The sequence below is a fragment of the Charadrius vociferus genome, unplaced genomic scaffold, assembly GCF_000708025.1.
Source record: "Charadrius vociferus isolate BGI_N301 unplaced genomic scaffold, ASM70802v2 scaffold332, whole genome shotgun sequence".
In the NCBI taxonomy this organism is placed as follows: Eukaryota; Metazoa; Chordata; class Aves; order Charadriiformes; family Charadriidae; genus Charadrius; species Charadrius vociferus.
The window spans coordinates 4,140,629-4,146,533 of NW_009647418.1; positions in this window are offsets into that span (position 1 = coordinate 4,140,629).

Genomic DNA, 5,905 nt, shown 5'->3' on the forward strand with positions numbered 1-5,905 from the left:
TATTAAGATTTGGGCGAGATGTCTCAAGGTCCCGCTGGTGCACTGCATCATTAGGGGGAAAAAAAAAGGACCAAGCCACAACATCCCACGGCTGATCGGCATTCGGGAAGGAAGATTTCAGCAGACACAGATAACGCAGAGAATCAGACGTGTAAACTTTTGTCTGCACCAGCTGCACTGAGCCCGACTGGGCTGTTAGATCTGAGTCTGTGCTCTTACTTTTTCTTCTGCTATGAATCTTTATCCACTGTGGAGCAAAATGGACTCCTGGCCGTCTGCTGGAAACAGTGTGGATGTTACCTTACTCAGGCTTCTGCAAAATTTTGGGGAAGTGAGAGAAAAGGAAGACTTTAAAGCACATTAATGTCTAAGAAAATGCAGACAGCAAACATCTTTGAAAGAAAAGCTGAACCTAGAACATGTTTCCTTGGTCTATTTTAGGGCAAAAGCTGTTTCAGGGAGAAAAACAGAAAGAAAAGCATTTTGGAATGACAGAAACCATAAAGAAGGTTTGCTGCTTTTAGATGAGAGCACAGCAAGGCATGCAGCTGGTGATAAAACCATGACACAGACCCATTCCTCCAAGAAAAAAAATCAGATAGCTCATATAACCAGATCTAACTATGCAGTCTCAAATGAAAATCCTGCCATTTTTTGGAATGAATGAGAATAATCTGTTCAGCGAGTGCATGAGCAAGTTATGTCATAAATTTGTAATAGCACATTCATCCCGTATTGATGAAATAGTTTGAGCTGGCAGCAAGATGGGTTTCCAACAACCCTTCCTTCTTCTAACCATTAGGATCTGTGAGGTCTGCAAAGTCAGGCGCTGGACTGCCGACCCCTGCACTCAGGGCACGTGTGACAAAGCACAGCTGTCACCTAAGTCTCCACCAAGGCTAGAGCAGGATTTAAAGATGCACAAATATCATCACACCCCATTCCTGTGGTTTTTTTTTTTTTTCAGAGGAGACCTGAACTCAGCAGCTGGAGAAGTAGCGCAATGAAGTTGAACAATTCTGCCACCCCATGGGCACCGGGTAAAGTCTCAGTGAATCGATACGGAGCAGCTGTGGGCAGGAGAGCGACAGGCACAGGGACAGGATCTACCCACCTTCCCGCAAGAGGAGCTTCACTTATCACCTACGCCGTGCCCACACATTTTGTTCAGTCCTTGGCGGTGTTTCCCCCTGAGTACAGCAAAGGCTCCGCGCAAAAGCCATCCTATTCTCGAGGTCTGTCCAGTGATTTAATTACCAGATTTTTATCCTGCAAATCGTATACAGAAGAGCAGCCCCACGGAGATGCCAGAGGAACCTCCTGGGATCTCGGTCTCTAGAGCTGGTGCTGCAGTATTTTTCAGTGGCCAGTAGAAAAGCAGCAGCCTTTAAGGACAGTCTCACTACATCTATCCCCACGACTGTTATGGTCAGCAATGGATGCCCATGCCTGGCTTGCAAAAAGGCCAGACAGACCAAAGGCAGCCACAAAACCGATGATCTCCCAATGGTTTGTCTGTACGTTGTCACCGAGTTCATTTGTAATGAGGAGGGATGAAGCCGTAGTTCCTCTTTCAGCACAAGAACCATACACACAAAAGCAGAGGCTATCATGCCGCTTGGTTAAGTGTTACTATTTAATACAACACGAGAAAAAGCACAAGAATTAAGATGCATTGCTATTCGCGACTTCAACAGGTTCCTGCCTGAGCCTTGAATTGTGCAATGAGCCCACAACCAAGCTGGGAGCAGAACCAGGAACCCTGAATTTTGCTTTAACTGATACAAAACGCGTTCTCCGGAAAATAAGCTGATGGATGACATTACAGACTGCCATTAAATGTATGTACACAGGAGACCACACAGCCACCAAACGCACACTTCTGACCCGCGTGCGTGCAAGCAGGACAGCTACCGAATGCCAGTCTTCCCAGACGGGCTGCAGCCACGACAGATCACCCCCGGGAGACAGAAATGGCAAGGCCTGACATTTTCCTACTCCGTAAAGGAGCAACTTTGCTTTTCTGCTCTCTGACTTCACTTGCAGGGTAACAATAGTCTATACCCTAATATCCAGATGATCTTTAAGGTCCCTTCCAACCTCAACCATTCTATGATCCGCTTGCTGCTCCCAAAACCACAAGGTCAACCAGAATTCAAATCAACTCCGCTTTGCCCTCGTCTCAGTCCATCAGACTGTGACAGAAAACCCACTGCCACCAGCGTCTCAGTTTTATCTCCACAACAGTACGTCTCAAAGCGTAAAATGGGATGGAAAGAAGACCGAACCCCAAGCAGCAGCATGAGTGGCTTTGCTTTTACCTGAAACCGGGATAATGGAAGTAGGAAGCAGTAACAAGGAGAAGAGAGCAAGCGTGCTGAACCACTGTTGTGTTTTTACGCTTTATCTGGTGGTTTACAGGTTAGAGGGTAGGAGCTGTCTGCAACAGCTGGGTTTGGAGTGAGCAGTCCACGTAGTTACTCAGAGCCCCATTAGGCCAGAGCCCCACCAAACCAGCTGTATCGTTACTACTTCTGAGTTCTGCACAACGTCAGCAAGAGAAGCCTTTCGCTTCTCCAGCAGGCGCTCTCAGCCCTTTCCTCCCCGTAACATGAAAAAAGCAGCTCTACACAACCCCGATATCAAAGGAGCCAAATTCCTGACGGTTAATACCCAGGAAGGAGCAGAGCTCTCCCCTTCCCAGCCCAGAGTCCCACCCTCAGAGAGCAGCAGCAGAGACAGAGATGCTGAGATAACAGTTAAGTGCTGTGGCCAGAGCTGACGGGTGATTTTTCAGCTTCTTCCCACCAGGAAAAAAAAACCCACAAACCCTCTTTTATGCTTTCAGTTCATTAAACGCTCGTCTCAAAACTAAACTGATAAGGGAGAGAGCATCCCCAGTGTTTAGCTCTCTGCAGACCACGCAATCCCCTCCAGGCAAACATACACGCTTCAAGGCCGGAGCCCTGCGCGGGATCAGGACTCAAATACATGGCAGACAATTAACAACAGTGGAAAGGATGTTTAGAGCCAAACAGTTCTGCTTACCTCACATTTAATTTACGCTCTTCATCACTGCCAACCTCCAGCTGAGGGGAGAAAAGAAGGATACAGAGAAAGTTACACGCTGGTTGTTTCCATGCGGCGAATTTTAAAAAAGTCCCCCTGTTTTTTAAAACCACCCCTGCACTAACAGGTTTTGGGTGGTTGTTTTCCGCAGGGTTTTTCTTTCTGGTGCCAGGGATAAGTGAGACTCCCTGGCCATACATGCCATCAGCACCCAGTGCCGGGTGACAAAGGGGCTCACGGGGATTTTAAAGCTATTAGGTCCTAATCCTGCAAGCTGGTCCTGGAGCGCAGATTGGTTTGAAGATCGCCAACCTCAACGTCACCAAAGAGCGCACACACATCGCTCCCACTGAGCGCACGCGTGAGGGCAGAACCTGTCCCGTGTGAAGCCTGCTAACGAGGAGCTGGGCACAAATTAATGCCATAACTCGGGGTGTGCAGCGACAGCACAAGCGCCTTCCAGCAGACGCAGCCAAACCCGCCCAGCTGGGACTGCCCCGGCCTCCAGCACCCGAATCCCAACCTGGCACCGATGTGCCGCTCCACCGCACATGTTGGCGGGGACCCTCCGCCGTCTCTGAGCTGCCACCTCGCCAACCAGGCCACCTCCACCTGGATGCTGGCAGAAGATGGGTCCCAAGGCTAGGATGGTGCCCACCTGGTTGCCCAGTCATCAACACGTCCTATGCCTGCTGCCTTCCCGATAAACACACTGCTTTGACGGCAGTCATGCATTAAACGGCCACTTTTTCACCAGGAACTGGTGGAAAGTCCCCCTGGAAGCAAATGTGGCTGCTCAGGTGACATTACTGGCCTTTACACTTTATTTATTCTCCTTAAAACAGAAGTGTTATAGCTGTCCCAAGCCTATTTTCTGAAACATTTTCACGTTGCCGCACTTTCCAGCCACCCCTTTCAACTTCTCTATTAGCTTCTGGACAAAATTCCATATTAAAAAAAAAAACAGAGTTGGAGTTAATTGCATCCAGAGCCGACTGAAAGAAAAAAAAAAAGGCTCAAAGATAATTCTCCTCCCTTGGTCCTGCGCAAGTAGACAGAAGAAAAAGGGTCAGGAGTATCCCCTCAGAGGGCAAGGTTGCACCGGGGAGATGGTTTGGACCCATAAAGCAAAGCTGGGACCTTACAGATCGCACTGAAGCAGGAAAACCTTCAAACCTGCATCACACCAGACACTAGAGCTGGAGGAACACAAGCCTTTACGAAATCATGCTCCACCAGCACTAAAACTCAGGGAACATTTTGCTATTATTGCTTAACCCACATCAAATAAGGGCCACCGTAAGGGTTACTTGTTTCCAGGTGGCTTCACAGAAATAATAAAAAAAAATAATAATCAGCAAATAACGTGATGTAAAATGTTCAAGCTTGAAGTTTTGTGTGCGCGTAGGACCTGCGCTGTTCCTCACCTCTCCAAGTTAAGACTCAGGAGGCCAGAGCGCACGGGAGCTGCTCTGTTTACAATCTGCAAGACCCAAGTAATGCCAGGAAAAAAAAAAACCCAAATGCAACCACACGGGCCGGATATTAGAAATATAGCCATTTGGAGGAAAAGAGATACACAAAGCCCATCCAAAATGACTGCAGCTGATGGAGAGAAACATACCATCGCTATTTTTAGACTGTTTACACTGTGCAGTGGCAGCGCAGAGCTGGCCCGGCCGGGGCAGCAGGCAGAGCTCTGGGAACACCCCGAGCCCCAGTGCCCCCCCACCAGCAGATCCCCCCCAGCCCTGAGAAGGTCTGGCAGGTTTTTGGCTTTTGTAAGGTCACCCTCCTGTTTGTTTGGGTCTGTCACGTAGCAACAAGGGGGAGAAAAACTTTTTCTCTTTTTAAATAAATGTGACTGTGAAGTCATGACTCTCATCGGCTGAGGCTCGGCAGCAGAGCCAGCCCCTGAATCTGCTGCAGGCGCATCTTTTGCAGAAGCTGAATTGCTTTCAAAGTCGACCCTCCCTGTATTTTCTATTAAAAAGCTGCAGCAAAACCAAAACAAGGCAGAAGCAAGGTTGCTGTCTGCCACACTGAAGTGCTTCTGCCTTGTTCTGGTCAGAGCATCCCGCCGAGCCGGAAGGTTTCACGGTGCACCACGCACATGATGCCGCGGACCTGCAGCTGCTCACCAGCACCGTGGATCCCACCACGACATAGACACCAGCGCCGGGGCCAGACCTCCACCAGCCGCGTCCTCATCCCTCCCCGGGGACCGTGCAGAGCGTGACCGGGCTGAAGGACCTGGCACGGAGCGGGAGGTGGTGTGGAAGGCAGATGGCAGCGGAGCTAACAAGTGCATGCAAGTTTGCAAGCGCGTATGAACTATTCTCTCCTCTTAAGAATTTGCGGCACGCTACGTTAACACAGCGGCAAGCCTCTTGCAGGCAGCAGCATCCATTTTATAAATTCCTTCAGGCTCATGAGTTAAGGGCAGCTGCAGCGGCGTACTCACAAGTAGCAAGGACATTTGGTCATCATTTTCCATTAAAAAAAAAATCTTCTAATAATTATTCGCACAGGCTAAAAGCCCCGAAGAGCCCTGATTTTCCTTGCAAGAAAGATCATAAAAGATCAGGGAGCACGTTGGCACTTTTTGATGGGATTTTTCTTTGAAATTAACTTTGTAAAAGCAATACGCTGAATTTGGAAAAGGATGGTTTATAGTTTCATGGTATTTCATGCCAGAAGGGACTATTCAAACAGAACGGGAGCTGATGTCTTCCTCCGGGAGCCACCGAAGTACATCTGAGCCACGGATGCTGGTGGCAGAAGTGCTCTGTCATGGACAACGCCAGTTTGGGGCAGCATTTTCAAGAGGGAAAGA